General features: G+C 35.1%; 1 long non-coding RNA gene across 1 annotated transcript; it reads right to left on the reverse strand.

Annotated features, from left to right (window-relative positions):
- Nucleotides 1–870: 870 nt before the first annotated feature.
- Nucleotides 871–12689, reverse strand: LOC114299758 (uncharacterized). The gene is made up of 3 exons (XR_014340366.1): nucleotides 12151–12689; nucleotides 2075–2146; nucleotides 871–1088 (listed from the first exon to the last, which is right to left on the reverse strand). It is a non-coding gene; the product is annotated as an uncharacterized LOC114299758 (long non-coding RNA).
- Nucleotides 12690–17985: the final 5296 nt, after the last annotated feature.

Here is a 17985-nt window from a genome sequence, read left to right on the forward strand (position 1 = left end):
CACCAAAAAGTCTCATTTAGTTTTTATAATTTGTTTTGTAATATTTTTTACGTCACCTGTAACCTGTTCATATATAAAATTATTCATTCATTCATTCAATTCTCAACCATTCAATAAAATTATTTCTCCACAACCTGTAACATTCAATTTTCAACCATGTACAAAACTTAACTATTAACTGTGCATATCAAAGAAAATAAAAATCCATAAACATATAATAATCCAACAAATACATATACTATCCAAACTAACAATTAAATCCAAATTAAAAAAATTCTTAATAACAAAACATACAATACAAAAAAAAAAAAAACTTTTAGGGACTTTTTTTTTAGTCACCAAAAGTATAATTTTAGTTGCTGAAAGTATCCGCGACATCAACAAAATTGGTCGCTAAAGCCCTATCACTAAATGGTTTGGCAACCAAATCAATTTTGGTCACCGATTTATTTATAAATACATCGGTGACCAAATATTTCAATCACCAAAAGACTAAAATTTCGTTGCCAAAAATTAACATTTAGTCGCTAAAAGTAGCATTAAGAAAATGACATGTTAAGTTTTAGCAACATATAAATGCGTCGCTAAAAATATCATTCAGTGACTAAATAAATTGATTGTTGAATTTTAAAACTTTTGGCGACCAATCAAGTTTTGGGTCGCTAAAAAAATTATTTACACAGACTTTCAGCAACAGAAATAAAATGTCACCAAAAATAAATTTACAACTGAAAAACCTGTCACTAAAAATTCATTATTTATAAAAAAAAAATTCAATTTCCCTGTTCAGTACATAATTCATAAGCCTATAAACATAAGCAAAATATAATTCAAAGTAACACACCTGTGCAAAGCATCCAAAATATAAACTTAATTCAAAAATAGTATCATATTAAATATAAACAAAATATCAAATCCAAAACATCCAATATAAGTACAAATCCCTTACAATCCCAAACTTTAAACATGTAATTCCAAAAAAACTTCTAAGCTTGCAAATTCATAACAAAAACCTATGACAAACATATTCAAAAATTCAAAATGTAATCATTTGATGCTCCCTAAATTATGTTCCATCCATTGCCAATCTGTCAAACATATGAAAAAAAATTACAATGTTAAAATGTTAATAATAAAGTTCTTAGTCTGAAAACATTGGTTTCACATTATAGGTTAACAAATTACGAGCAATTTTTCCTATAGTGAATTACATGATTTCAATATACCAAAATCAAAAAATAACACGTGATTCACCAATTAAAATTTGGCATATATGAACTAATTACAAGCAATATCTCCACAAGTTTGTAAATTAGTAGCATATTGTCCAACCAAAATCTAGCTCAAATTATGTCATAATGGAATACTGATCAAATCCAATTACAAGGTTCCAAAACAAGAGCAAATATCAACTGAGTAGGCGCTACCAACAGAATGAGATTTCATCCAAAATGCCACCTTTACTTTCATGACTAAATTGAAATCAGAAGGACCTAAATCTTAAACTTGAGGTTGCTTTCACTTACATTAAGGTCAAAAAGTTGCTCAAATAAAAACTAGAATGAATATGAATAGTTTGATAGCATTGTGCCCACAAATCGTACTTAACCACCGATGATATGTTGTGATAATTAGTTGTCTGATATTGCAAAAACAAATTATGAGATGTGTGACATTTTTAGTATAGCATTATAGTGTTACATATTAGTTTAGTTATTTTTGTAAAAGCATATTCATTTATTTTAGCAATTTGACTTATTTATTTGTTGAGTTAGACATGGAATTGAGATTTTTGAAGCAAAATACAGCAACCACCCCCTAATTAGCATATTTGGTCTTATCTTATTTATATATCAAATAGTTCCTTGGATCATCTAATTGTTTGTCATATAATGAATGCTCAAAACATTAAGATTTCAACTTTTTATGTATGTATGTATTGTGATGCGTTCACAGTAGTATAACGAAACTAAGAATACAATAAGTGAATCCTGTAATAGCCACAAATTTAATAAAAAAGTGTCAAAATTCTCTAAATAAATTAAAAATGCCTTAACAAATAGTTAAAGATTACCTGATATAGTAATTGCCCCCAACAAACGAGTGTAGCCTTTTTATCTCTCTGCATTAACCGATAACCTATAACCTTAGCAATTGTAAATCGAAGTTTAAATTAAAATCACATTATACATGAAATTAATAGAGAGTTATGGGCATAAAAAAATGTAATCTTTTTTTGATCAGCAAAAAAGTATTTATTGATAAAAAAAAACATACATTTCATATGAGATTACTGAAGCTTGAGTAACCAGCTTAGGGTTTGATAGGATAGCATCTCCTATTTATAAATGAAGATTAGGGTTTACAAGATGAGACAATTACATGATGATCCCTAAGGGCATAGAACAATTACAAACCAGTAACTCAGATAATAATATAATATGCTATGCTAACACTCCCCCTTAAGCTGGTGCGAAAATATCTCTCATGCCCAGCTTGCCTAATATGTCATGTAATGGTTTATTCCCAACCCCCTTGGTGAGAATGTCAGCAAGTTGTTCACCAGACTGGACAAAATGAGTACAAATGGTACCACTAGTGAGTTTCTCCTTAATGAGGTGGCGATCAATCTCAACATGTTTTATCCTATCATGTTGAACTGGATTGTGAGCGATGTTGATGGCAGCCTTATTATCACAGTATAACCTCATGGAGTCCATCTGATCAATACCTAGATCACTCAACAATAACTTGATCCATAAAAGTTCACACACACCTTGTGTCATAGCTCTAAACTCAGCTCCTACACTTGACCTGGCAACCACATTCTGTTTCTTACTCTTCCAAGTAACTAGGTTGCCTCCAACAAAGGTGCAATACCCTGAAGTCGATCTCCTATCAGTTACTGACCCAGCCCAGTCAGCATCTATATAGGCTTCCACACGAAGATGATCATACTTTGAAAAAATAAAGACCCTTACCAGGAGCAGACTTTAAGTACCTCAAGATTCTCATGACAGCCTCAAAGTGAGTCTGATGAGGAGCATGCATAAACTGACTAACCACACTGACTGCAATAACAATATCAGGACGGGAGTGAGATAGGTAAATGAGCTTACCCACTAATTGCTGATAGCTCCCCCTATCAACAGCTTCTCCTCCTTCATCATCCCCCAATTTCTGATTGGGATCCAGTGGAGTGGTACATGCCTTGCAGCCAAGCATCCCAGTTTCCTTCAACAGGTCAAGCACATATTTTCTCTGTGAGATAAATATCCTATTTTTAGAGCCAGCAACTTCAATTCCCAAAAAATACTTCAAGCTTCCCAAGTCTTTGATTTCAAACTCACTAGCTAAATATTTCTTCAATAGAGGTATTTCTCCACTATCATTGCCCGTAAGAACTATGTCATCTACATAAACAATAAGTGCTGTAGTCTTACCACGTGAGGAATGTTCCACAAACAAGGTTTATCTGCCTGACTCTGTTTGAAGCCATGTTTAAACATAGCCTGAGTGAATCTCTCAAACCAAGCCCTTAGAGACTATTTGAGACCTTATAATGACTTCCAAAGCTTGCATGCTTTGCCTTCTGTCTGATGATCCTCAAAACCAGGAGGAATGTCCATATATACCTCTTCTTCGAGGTCACTATGGAGAAAGGCATTCTTGACATCAAACTGATAAAGCGGCCAATCTAGATTAGCTGCTAGAGAGAAGTACTCTGACTGAATTCATCTTAGCCACATGTGCGAAGGTCTCCTGATAATCAATGCCATATGTCTGAGTAAACCCTTTTGCCACAAGTCTTGGCTTGTAATGCCCAATAGACCCATCTGCTTTGTGTTTCACAGTATATACCCATTTACATCCCACAGGTCGTTTGCCTGTAGGTAACTCAGTTAATTCCCAAGTGCCATTCTTCCTAAGTGCTTTCATTTCCTCAATCATGGCTAGTTTCCACTCAGAGGTAGCAACAGCATCTTGAAAATGATTACGAATGCTAACAGAGAAAATATTGGACACAAATGCTCTATATGAGGATGACAAATGAGAGTAGGGCACAAAATGTCAGATAGGATGTTGAGTACAAGATCTCACACCCTTCCTCCTGGCAATAGGAACATCAAGATCAATGGACTCAAGAGATTCAAAGTTACCTAGACTCTCTTCAGAAGCAGGAGATGGCAATGGAGGAGCAGAAGTGGTCCTTTGTATCCAGTTAACTTGTTGTTTGTCTATGTCCCGGACATAAACATGCCCGTCCTTATCCTTGGTGGCATGAGGTTCTATAGTCCCAGTAGAAGAGGGTGGTGCAAGAACAACTGGTTCTACCATAGGAAGCACTGTAGAAGAGGGTGGTGCAAGAACAACTGGGTCCACCATAGGAAGCACAGGACTCAGCACAGGACTCATTTCACACCAAGGCTCCCTCGAAAATGAGGACGGTGACACCGGAGAGGACAAGAAGTAGGACTAGGACTCAAAGAAAGTAACATCCATGGACACAAACCACTTACGAGAATGAGGGTGGTAACATTTATACCCCTTTTGAGTAGGAGAGTAACCAAGAAAAACACACTTGAGGGAGGGAGGGTCCAACTTGCCACGAGAAGGAAGGTGATTATGAACGAAACAGACACAACCAAATATTTTGGGAGGAATAGAAAACAAGGACTGGGAACCTAGAAAGACGTGAAGAGGAGCTTGTTTTTGCAAGACCTGAGTAGGTAGATGATTGATAAGATGGGCAGCGGTGAGAACAGCGTCGCCCCAATAGGGCCGAGGCACACTCATAGAAACACATGCACCGAGCCATGTCAAGAAGATGCCGATTCTTGCATTCTGCCACCCCATTTTGTTGAGGGGTATTGCTGCAAGAGGTCTGATGGATAATGCCATGAGTAGAGAAATATTGTCCTAACCCAGAATCTATGTATTCCCTGCCATTATCAGAATGAAATAGTTTGACAGTGGCCCCAAACTGAGTACAGATCATCTTATGAAAATTGTGAAACATAGAGAAAACCTCACTCTTATCTTTCATGAGATACACCCAAGTAGTATGAGAAAAATCATCAATAAATGTAACAAACCATCGATGACCTTTCACAGACGTAACACGAGAGGGACCCCAAACATCAGAATGTATTAATGAAAAAGAAACTAAACTTTTATTCAAGCTGGGAGCAAAAGAAGCTCTGTGTTGTTTTCCAAATTGACAAGACTCACAAAGAAAGTCAAACACATGATGATTTGCAAAACCAGATGGAAATAAATGCTTAAGTAAATGAAATGAAGGATGCCCAAGATGCTGATGCCACAGCCATAAATCAGCGGGGGTAGTAGAAGACGTGGTGTAAGAATAAGCAAGTTTGTCCGGTTGATCCAGGAAGTAGAGATCATTTTTTGCACTACCACTGCCAATCGTCCTCTTCGTGACAAGGTCCTGAAAAAGACAATGATCAGGAAAAAACGTCACACTACAATTCAAATCCTAGGTAAGACGACTCAAGGATAACAGATTAACAGAAAAATTGGGAACATGGAGAACAGAAGATAGATGTATAGTAGGAGTGACATGGACTAAACCTTTTCTAGAAATGGAAGAAATAGTACCATCTGCAATCCTAACTTTGTCCTGACCTGAAGAGGGCTTATAGATAGAGAAAAGATCAGAGGAGCCAGACATATGATCTGAGGCACCAGAATCAATAATCCAAGGCAAAGACTTATGACATAGGAAAACACAAGGAGAAGAAGCTAAGTTACCTAAGTGGGCAAAGGACGAGGAAGCTGTACTGAGAGTAGTAGAAGACCGGCAGTCCAACAATTGGCGCAAAGCATCCTCCAGCTCAGCATCAGAAGCTTGGCCAACAGAGGCAGAATTAGAATCAAGTGTATCAACGACACTAGACTGATGAGCACGAGAATAGGAACCACGTCCTCTAGACTAGCCGGACCAACCTCCTCGAGAACCAGACCGATCACCTCGACCCCCGGATGGAGTCCCATGAAGCTTCCAACACGTCTCATGAGTATGCCGCGACTTCTTACAATAATCACAGAATACAAACTCCTTAGCAGCAGACGGAGGGATGGGAGTTAGGCTGAGGCCATCCCGAGGAGTAGACAGTAATGTTGAGCGGTCAGTAGAGACAGGGGACATCATAGCAGACCGACGACTCTCTTCATTTTGTATATAGGCAAATGCCTCCTGAAGTGAAGGAAGAGTGTCCATACCCAGAACTCGACCCCTAACTGGATCATACTCCACATTTAGGCCTGCCAGAAATTTAAAGACCCATTCCTGTGCGATGAACTTCATGTACCCAACAGAATCAGCAGGGCAAACACGCTTATAGTGTTGTAGGCGGTCAAGGCGTTTCCAGCCGTTGGTGAGAAAAGTGAAATACTGAAGAACAGTCTGCACCCCCTGAAGTGAGCTCTCAATAGAGCGGCACAACTCAAATGCCTGTGAGAAATTCCCTTTGCGAGAATAGGTGGCAGCCACAGCATTCCAAACATCCTAGGCAGTCTCCATAGACAAGTAGCCCTCACCAAGTTCTGGAACCATCGAATGGATAAGCCAACCCATAATCAAAGAGTTGGTAATCTCCTCTTGGTCATAACCCAAGTCAGTGGTACTAGGTGCCTGTATCCTGCCATCAACATATCCCATCTTCCCTCTGCTCTTCAGAAACATAGTCAAACTTTGAGACCATGCTAGGTAGTTTTGACCATTAAATAGAGAGGTGGTGATTTTCAGACTAGGGTTGGGGTTCTCAGTCATGGTAGTAGGTATAATGGGACTCTCACTCCTCGGTGTTTGAGAAGAAGGGGACAAACTGGTGGAATCTGTCATGGATATTATACTACCGAACCCGCAACAAAACTAGTGGCAATCACAAACCCGGAAGGTGGTGGTGAAAGAATAGGCACAATGACCACTATAAAGACATAACAAAATTAAGAAACCATTTTTAAATTTTTTTTTTGAGTTTTTTTTATATATTTATTTATTTATTTATTTATTTATATATGTATTGGTACGGTGTTATACATGACATAGGTTATATCATTCCAAACAGGGATGAGAGTATGAGAGTATACCAGTGAGATCGACGGTCGACGAAGGCGACAGAGGAGAAGATGAGCAATGAAGACGAGCAATGAGTTGACGAGATGAAGACGAGTGACGAACTGACAAGCAAAGAAGAAGATCGACGAACTGCTAGAGGAGATCAACGAGCTGAGGACGGCTGAGTGACGAAGGCGATAGAAAGGCAGCTGAGTGACGACGACGACTTAGGATGGAGACGAAGTAGAGATCGACGAGCTGAAGATCGACCTAGCAGATGGTCCACCTAGGTAAGTTTCAAACCCTAGAGTGAGGGTGTGCCAAAACCCTAGAGGTTCTGCTCTGATACCATGAAGCTTGAGTAACCAGCTTAGGGTTTGATAGGATATCATCCCCAGTTTATAAATGAAGATTAGGGTTTACAAGATGAGACAATTACAAGATGAGCCCTGAGGGCATAGAACAATTACAAACCAATAACTCAGATAATAATATAATATGTTATGCTAACAATTACATCAATAGACATTAAAGAAGAAAGAACAAAAAGAGGAACAAAGTACAATGCTGGTGAGTGATGAACACAGTAGCCACATAACAAACAAGTCACACCCAATATACAAACTAGCAGCAGCCACACCCTATATGCAGAGTTTAATTTCTTGTAGCTTATAAATAATGTCATGCAGTGAGTACTTCAAGGAGGGGCATGAGATAGCCATACAACAAACAAAATAACAACATAGAGGAACAAAGCAGTAGTAGCCACAGAAAGCAACTGCTGCAGCAGCAGCCACACCAGCAGAAACCACACCCAACAGAGGGGGACAAATTAGATTATACACAATAGAGGAACAAATAGAGGAACAATAGCAGCTCAACCCTTGATGCAGAACTTAACTTGATCAAAAAAGAAGGGGGAAAGCTACATGCATTACACCTCAGCTACATGTGTTATGATCTGTAAGCTTGTGTTGTACTACATTTTTTTCTCTTTATTCCTTTCTGAAAAATTTCTTTTGTTTTCGATTTTATAAGATGCCATTTGTTCTTAAAAGGAGATACCATCCATGAAAATATGGGAAATGAGGTTCAATCAACATGTCCCAAAGCACATCATATAATTGAGACTACCTTTTGTTCATAATGCTACCCATGTTTTAATTATCATATATATATGGGACCTAAGGTTCAATGATGAATAGTGTGAAACAATTGAAACTACCCTTTGTTCATAGTGCTAACCTCTACTAATGTCTTAACCGAAAGTCCAATCACTTCAGAAGGCACTTCACTCAATATAACATTAAAACTACATGATGTTTATATGGAAGATGAAGTGATAGTATTTGTTCCTTGATACAAAGCTGAGAGAAGGTTTAAGATATAATTTTTTTTCTTTTTTTTTGGGAAGGTAAAATTTATTCAAGATGCAAAATAAAATAGCCCAAAGAAAGGCAAGCAAAACAAGAAAATAGAAAAAGAAAAACAGAGAGCTAAACTCCACTGTTCAAAATCCTCAATGGAAGGTTCCAAGCTTGGCAAACATCCTTATTAGAGGGAGAACTACCCACCCCAGTCCATGAACAACTTCTATCCCTCACATTTGTTACCACAGGATTAAAAACAACACAAGCATCAAAAGCTTTATTGCTAAAAATCCAAGCAATCTTTTAAAGCCAAATATGATAAATTGCAGCAGAAAGGGCAAGCTTAAACACAGTAACCTTGAAGCTCTTTCCTCTCAAATTTGAAGTGCGATATTCCAATTCAGCAGACCAGCTCATGGGCACTCTAGAAACATGAAATTTCCTCAACACTTGCCCCAACATCTAACAAGACTAAGGGCATTCAAAAAAGAGGTGATCATGAGATTCGTGTAACAGATTACAAAGAACACAAAGCAAAGGAACCTCCATTCCCCATCTTTGAAGTCTATCCTTAGTAGCTAATCTTTTCCAGCAGCAAAGCCACAAAATAAAAGCTCGTTTAGGGACATTGTAGCTAAACCAGACCCCATACCACCAAGAAACACAAGCTTGAGGCACTCTAATAGCATTCCAAACAGACCTAACAGAGAATTCCCCATTAACAGCAGGACACCACAACACAAAGTCACCATGCTCAGGAACTTTAAATTCAAAATCACTTTTATAATATACCAACCTGTCCTTGTCCTAGTCAAATTACAATAATCACCTTGTTATCATTATTAAATAGGCAAAATCTTCCAACCATGTTTAAGAACTTGATTGCGACAGACCAACAACATGTATTAAACTATATCTTGGAACATCTTTTTTCCTTAAGACTTCAATAAAAGACTATTTTGGAAAACAAGGAATAATTCAGAATGAATTAAGACATAAGAAACTTTCGGGTTTCTAGAATAAATCAAGGGAAAAATTGGTGAAGAGGTCATTATCAATACCATTTATCTCAAATTAGATGGTCTAGATTAATATGCACAAAAATGGTGATATAGAACCGATCAATGACGTACAATTCAAAATCAAGATTTAAACAAAGAGAATTCATATGGAAAAGATTAATTAATTAATTACAACAAAAAAAAAATTTGATTACAAAGTATAATAGTAACATGGTCCAGACATCTTGGAAGCTATTTTTGTCAAATTCAAAACAAGCTATAGCATCAATCAATAGAGTACGTCTACTCCATTGGAGTTGAAAATTATGTGTGTTTAGGCATGCACCAACGCGGCATGTGTCAGACATAGATAAGTTATATGTCACTTATTCCTTTGCTAATGCATAAGCAAGAGCAACATACCCCGGATCATAGCTACGACTTGAACCCTGAATTTCACCTTAATAGATAATGGTATAATTATATGTCACTGACTCACTTCTGATTCAAAGGTAGACTACGGATCAAACTTGGGTGGTTTAGAGAGATGATGTGGAAAAAGTTTCTAACACTCGCTAGCGCATGCGGTCCGATCACATGTAGAGGTGATAGACATGAGATAAATGAGAGAAATAGACCTGGGACAAAGACTTGAACCACCAAAACCCCAACTCTAATACCATGTTAAAATGCAATCAAAAACCAATTGGCATTGGGTTGAAAGGCCTTTTAGACTATATGGACCAAGCTTTGGTGGCTTAGAGAGATGATGTGAGACAAGTCTCCTAACACTAAAGAGTCAAGTTATGCATAATCAAGAAAAAAACAAGAACAGCGAATATTGTCCAACCTAGAAGTCATTAATTCTTCATCATACTTGCAAAGTTAGGAGCAAAGTGCATTTTGGAAAGAAATGTAGGGAAATATTGGTTTACATGATGCGTGAATAGGAAAGGTAGGTTGGATGCAAAGACGATTGACTACATTGAGAAACTTTAATGTTCTATTCTATGTGCATACCAAGAGGATAGAGCATTTTATTCTCTGGATATCAAATTGGCAACCTAATCATTTTTTGATCTTATGCGTTGTTGTAAAACAAATTTGCTTCAATGTGAGATTTTGAAATAATGTTTTGTTCACAAGTATAAAATCCAAGACTAGCTCGGTCCAATTAAAGAATATATAGCAAGCAGGAAACCATTTGTTAAAAAATGAAATTTCTAAATAACGGTTTATGAGTTCAGTCCCCCAATAAGAAAAAGAAGGTTGTTGAATGAGCTCTCATTCATTTATTAATAAATATCGAGGAAATAATTTTTAAGTTCTAAAAACTAACCTGCAACTACAAGAGCATTGCAAGGGAGACTTTTGGTTATGTCTTGGTCTTTAATGTTATTCCAAGAGCTTTAGGGTTCATTTAGTTCACACTTTGAAGTAGTTACTTCCACTAACATATCCAGAAAACATATGCATAATGAATTAATTAACTCATCTATGTGCTGCTCTTTAACATATTCAGAAAACATATGCATAACTCACGCCTAAAGGCACTCCTAACAATTTTTTTTGAGACCTTATTGTGAGGAAGACCTTTGTATATACCTTATTAAGAAAGAAAAATCATGAAAACCTTAATTATTAAATAAAATAAAAATTAAGGCAAATTTAGGCATTCTAAACAATGCTAATGTTTAAAATTATAGTCAATTTGGTTTGAAATTCATGAAATCACCAAATGTTCATAATGTGAATAGCATGAAATTCCATAACTAAATTAAGAGGCCCAGAATTGTACTAAAATGCTTACTCACGGTACTCATCCTACACAATAACTATCACCATAAAAGATCATGTATTCATTCTTCCTAACTCTTGCTTCTCTACATCCTGTTAAGGAGAGAGAGAGAGAGAGAGAGAGAAAACTCAATTTACTGAAATTGCATCCCATTTTCGTGCAAAAACAAAAACTATTAATTGTGAAATAACCATTACCTATCTTTGAAATCACCCAAACTGCCATTTGGACTCATATTCTATCAGCAATGTCACAAAATAGCAAAATAAAGAGATTCCCATATCAATTTTATCTCTCATGAAAAACTAAAGTAATAAAAAAGACAAATAATTGAAGTACTTGTCCATGTCATTTAGAGTAACCTACTTGGTACAACTATGAACGCAAAAATCATTCCAAAATAGAAAAATGATTTAGTAGAAAAAAATATATATATATCCATTTTAGAAATCATAATCATAAAGTTCCCCATCCAAAATGCATACCACAAATTTTTTTTTTTTCAAATAATGCTAATTTCCCTTTGACTTTGAAGTATATTCCAGCATCCCAACATAATCTAGGAGAGGAAGACTGTACACAAAATTCAAAACACACATATAATAAACAAATAAATAAATAAATAAAAATTACCCAATGCAAACACTAAAAAAACAGACATATTCAGAACTTCCTTTTGGCACGGTTAATTCATTGTCATGTATCAAAATAATTTTACTCACATCAAGCATACTATTCTAATATCCATATTCAATTGGTTGTTCTTTTTATTAGGCAAAAAAAAAAAAAAAAGTGAAATGAGAAGCACTTTATACAAAAAGAGAAAATTATTTTGGCATGGCAAAAGTGACAAAAACAAATTATTTTTAGTTTGATTATAGTTAATTGAAATTAACTTACAAAGCTCTATTGAGGCTCCAATCACCTTCACAGTTTATCATCATCAAAATGTCCATAATCGCACTTGGAAAAAAAATAATAAAATATTTTAAATTGTACTTGGAAATAAAGAAGCAAAAAAAAATTATTATCCATATTAATTGTTTTGAAATTTAAAAACTAGAAAATTAAAAATGATGAAATCTCTTTTTTTTAGTTTGTTGTATTTCTTCTTCTACAAATCTTAAAGTGTCATTTTTCTTCAATTATAATCTCCTTAAGCATTTCCAGTAGTCTATTGCGATAGGAAGCTCTATGATGCAGGCCATCCAAACCCATCAAAAACAAGAAAAGATAATAAAAACAACCAAACCTTGAAAGTGCAAGCAAATCATGTGGTTAGAAAATTAGGATTGGGGATGAAAAACCCTAAGATGTGAATCGCTTACCTGTGATAGATGAGGTGTCCCCCTGATTGTGCCACAGCAACCTAAAAAAAGTTAATCAAAATCACACCAAACCCATCAACATACAGTAGCTAAATCAGAAAAAGAGGAAAAACAGAGAAGAATGAGAGGGCAGCGACCTAGCTAGAGAAAAAGAGAAGAACAGAAGAGAGAGACAAAGGGCAACGCCACTAGCAGTGCAGTCGACGTTGCGAGAGAGGGAGAGCGAGATGGAGGGAGAGAAAGACGAGAGGGCAATGAACTAGCTAGAGAAGAAAAGAAGGACAGAGAAGAGGGAGACAAAAGGGGAGCGCCACTGCTAGTGCAGTCAGCGCTGTGAGAGAGTGAGAGTGAGAGGGAGAAAGAGAGAAGAAGAATAAGAGATGAGAGGACAAACCTGTGCTGTTCGAGTCCACGAGAGTGAGGGAATGAGAATGGAGTTTCAAGTGTTCAACTAATTCTGAGCAAAAAAACCATTAGGGCACATACAACATTTAAAACGACATAGTTTTGACAAATAGTTTAAAGGCAGCCAAGAAATTTGGTCGCCATAAATATTGCCCAATTTTTCAGCGACTAAATAATGATTGTCGCCAAAAATATATATTTGGTGACTAATATTTTCGTCGCCATATCTTAATTTCGTTGCAAAATTTTTTTCCTCGTTCTTGCCAAGAAATTTGGTCTGGCGCCAAACTCAACAACGACCAAATATTTTAACTTGTCGCCAATAGTTTAGTTTTTGGTGACCAAAAATATAAGGTCACCAATTATGTACATTTGGGGACTAATTTCTATTTTAGTTTCCAAAAAACATTGCCAAAAATGTTTTTTGTTGTAGTGATATCAGGTGTACATGTTTTCCATAAACAAAAATATAATGTAAATTGCGCCCAAGCAAACATTATCAATCTGGCCCAAAAACATCATTGTATCCATGCCAACATCATCAATCTGTAAGAAAACATAATATCCATTAATATTTTATTAAATAACATTGTATTTACAATTATTAAAAAAAATATATACATACAACTTGAAGAGCATAGATAAGTTGAGACTTAGTAATTCTAGACCTCTAATGCAATGTATGTTGCATCTAATAAAATAAATAACTAAAGAATGGGATTGGGGATATCCACCTGACCATCATTCATCATATCAACACCCAGACTTGAAGAGCCACCAAACATGTCACAGCTAGGTGAGGCCTAGGTGGCATCACCCAAATCAGATACTTTATGCAACTATGTGTTAGGATAATGCAAAATCAACGATTCTTGGTTTCTGTAGCTTATCATAAACAAAATGGATACAAAAGTAAACAACTAACTTTAAGTATCCATTGGATAGCACTGATCAAATTTTCAGCTCACTACCACCGTAATTGAACTCACTCAGTACATAAGTTCCCTTCAAGTGGAACCATCTCACCTTAAAAATAAGTTATATAAGAAAGATCTGTTAAGAATTATATACAAGTAATCCTAATAATAAGCATAAATTCAAACACATGAATCTAGTTGCTCTATTTGATGTTCAATCTGAGTACTTACAACATAGATTAATATACATATTAGTGATTAAACAAAACATATGTAAAATAGACTGGGTGTGTGGAAACCAACTCACTTAATTAGATGAGGGCTTCTTTCAACAAAACAACCCCTACATAAGTTCATTCAACATCACTACATCTTAGAAATATAATCAGAAACGGACATAGGTGCACATACATGTTGCTAGTTTAAGAGAAATTTGCACAGTTGTACTACCAAAATATATAAAATAGACATTGAGTAGTTACAACAACTTGTCTTTCAACATAACCCCCGAACACCTTTTTCTTACTAAGTTTATGACATTTTCAACTCAAAGGTATTGTTTGGCATTGTTTGTTAGGATTCAAGAATTAAATAAAGAAAGGAATATGTTTCGTGCTTATCACCGTCTCCTGCAATTTCTCAAAGCCCTCATCTTGTTCTGCTTCCAAGGCATAAGAATCCATGATATAGAAGCCAAATAAAATATTAAAAAAAAATGATTCTAAAGAAGTTACAACAACTTGCCTTCCATTATTTGTCTTTGAAGACCAACAACACCATAGTTATCCAAGCCACTTGCCCTGCTCATGGCATCAGCTATCTCTGTTGGAGAACCTTATCACCATAGGGCATAGGGGTAGTAGTAGCACGTGAGTCCTCTCATTCATATGCTTGGTCGCCTGAATAATTTGAAGACAAGAAGATACATAGTGAGAACATCTCAGAAAGAGCCATGCTAAGCGAAAGACACCGACTTGTCCTCAGTGAGTGCAAGGTGTGAAAAAATGTTTAGTTCATCAATTTATCATATGTCTGCTAGAATATTGATGGAAACAGCTAATACACACAACTATGAAGAGACGTGAAGCCAAAATGTTGTGTGGCTACTGCCAATTCAATGTGCAGATGAACCAATTGTACACTAAGAGCATCTTCAAATAGAGAAAATTATAGTACGGTAGAAATTAAAAAAAAAAATCAGTTGTAACACATCATCACAATTCAAAATTAATAATCTATAATTAAAAATTATCCTATGTCATTTTTTAATTTAAAATATAAATTTATTAAGATAAATATTTCATCATCATTAATTATGAAACAAAGATCCTCATTGTATTTATGAAACTGATAGCATCAAAATCAATTGAAGATCATGACAGAAATTCAATAACAAAATGAAGGATTAATAATGAACAATATATATATAGGTCCAGTGGGAAAGCATATCTATATTATACGTTCAAAAAGAAATGTTCATAATGCCAAAAGCAATTCAAATATCACATAACATCAAAGCCAACCAATAGGGAACGGTTTATTTTTGTTTGTTTTTATCTTTTATTTATTTTTTGTTGAGACCCGTTAATAATGTGACATTCCCATTGTTGATCCATCTCCAAGCTAAGCGGCTTTTCATATGATACAAGCAAAGCAACCCACCATCTCATGCACACACACCTGTAGAAGAATGGAGAAACAAGAAGACTTTGTTTGGTTTTGGAGTTTTCAAAAATAATTTTTAACTCCTATTTCTTTGGATTTTAGTATTTTTTTTAGATGTTTTAATCAAATTCTTTTAATTTTTATTTAGATACACTTTAAAAGTTTAAAAAAAATGTTAAAAATTCTTTCAAAAATTTACCAAGTACAAAAAAAGGTAGTGGAGGATACATGGGATTACATCAGCTTACATCAAAACAAACACTAACACAAATATATATATATATATATATATATATGAATAACAACAACAATACTGAAAAATACTAGTAATAGTATCTTCCTCCCATAAAAAAGGAAGTGGAGGATACATGAGAATTACACATCTTTTACACATCTTTTAAGGGAAAATCTCAGCTTTATTTAGATACAGAGAGTTCAGTCTACTACATTGAGGCATAGATCGAATGCAAGTCCTCTATTATTACTGATTTGTTGGAGATTCAGACAAGTGCTTTGCATAAAGTTTGAAGACTATAGTTGTTTTTCTAGTGACTAAAGAGCTGAGACCAGCTTGGATGACATAGTGACTAAAGAGTTGTTTTTAAGAGTATAGTTGTTTTTATTTAGATACACTTTAAACGTTTAAAAAAATGTTAAAAATTCTTTTAAAAATTTACTAAATACAAAAATTCAATACATTTTCGTATTATTTATTGAATTCTTTTTAGATTACTTCACAAATATTTTATTTTTTAACTACATTAGAATTAAAAAAACATTGTTTTATAACTTCAACGGAAAAAAAATAAAGATAAACATTCAGTTATGCAAGGCAATCATGAACTAAATAGAGCAGCCTTGGCATATTCGTGATGAAGATAATGAATAACTTCACTTTTATGAATCCAACAAGTTAAAGTTGAGTTTTTTCCCTTTAAAATAATCCCACAAGATGTATAAATAGGTCCCTTACTAATCCTAGTTTAATCCTTAAAGCAAACCTTCAATCCAAATTCAACAAAAAATAAGACAAACAATCCGAACCATACAAAAAGTCAGATTATTTAAAATGAGATTATATAGGTGTAGAAGTGATTGACACAAAATTTAAAATAACTAAAGCCTAAATGGGTATGGAAACATGGAATTAGGAAATGGTACAAAAGGTTGTATAGCAAAAAAAAGTAATGTCAGCACAAACCTAAAGCAAAATCTCCAGCCTAAATGCTCTATGCCAGGCCTGCTAACCAATCCCCCTAATGCAAACTTTGACTTTTTGCAAGTTGAAAATAATATCATTAATTGAAAAATCCAAGGGGAGGCAAGATACTTTGATCGACATTGCAATCCTTAATTTAATAGTCTCACATAGCTCCCCAATTTACCAACAATTTCATTTTAAATTAATGAGCTCATCAAAACAACTCGAGGAGCACAAGGACATTGCAGAAACAGAGTGCAACCAGTGTAATTTCTTAAAACAAAGTTGTGATTGACCTAGGAAGCACGGGTGTAGGTACGAGTACGGTACTGGTACGAGTGTGGGTACGCCGATACGGCAAAACCCCAAAAAAGTATGATACGGGTACGGCTGCGGTACACCGATATTTTTTTATTTTTTTTTTATAATTATGGTTAAAGGATCCAACCTACAAATTAAAATTAAATATCAAAATATATATTTCAGTGACAAGTATGACAAGAACAAGGACACTACAACACCTTTCAATCTGATTCCCATATTGACCTACAAATTATCTCTCAATTTTAGTTCATGAAGGGCAATGAAACAATAACCAATCATATCCACCCACAACATCAAGCATTACAAGAAAATTAACCAATGTGGAAACAGACAGATAACTTAACTTAACTCAAAACCAATGGTTATGTATCACAAATTAATGCCCTGTTTTTCAGTTACAAAACCCCCATCCCTCCCCCTCAAAATAAACTGCTACGAAAGAGAATTTAAGGTGTCAAGGGATTTTCATTTGTCATCAAGCTTTATAACCAATATCATATTGCATATATATATGACATATATCAGAAAAAAAAATAAGGACAGATCTTAGTTCAACAAATCTAGACAGATTTTAGTTCAAAAATCTGGCCATATATCAGGAAAAATAAATAAATAAGGACAGATCTTAGTTCAACAAATCTGGACAGATTTTAGTTCAAAAATCTGGACATATATCAGGAAAAAAAAAATAAGAACAGATCTTAGTTCAACAAATCTGGACATATATCAGAAAAAAGAAAAAGAAAAAGAGAGTTCAAGAAATATGAAGAAGAAGATGAAGGATCAAAGAAAGAGAAAACCAAAGAGAAGAGAAGTATAGCGATCCCGGATTTACCCTTGTTATACAGTGATCCGGACATGTGTCCGTGGATGTTGGTAGTTGTTTATTATCTTG

The sequence above is a fragment of the Camellia sinensis genome, chromosome 9, assembly GCF_055761805.1.
Source record: "Camellia sinensis isolate YWXY chromosome 9, ASM5576180v1, whole genome shotgun sequence".
Lineage (NCBI taxonomy): Eukaryota > Viridiplantae > Streptophyta > Magnoliopsida > Ericales > Theaceae > Camellia > Camellia sinensis.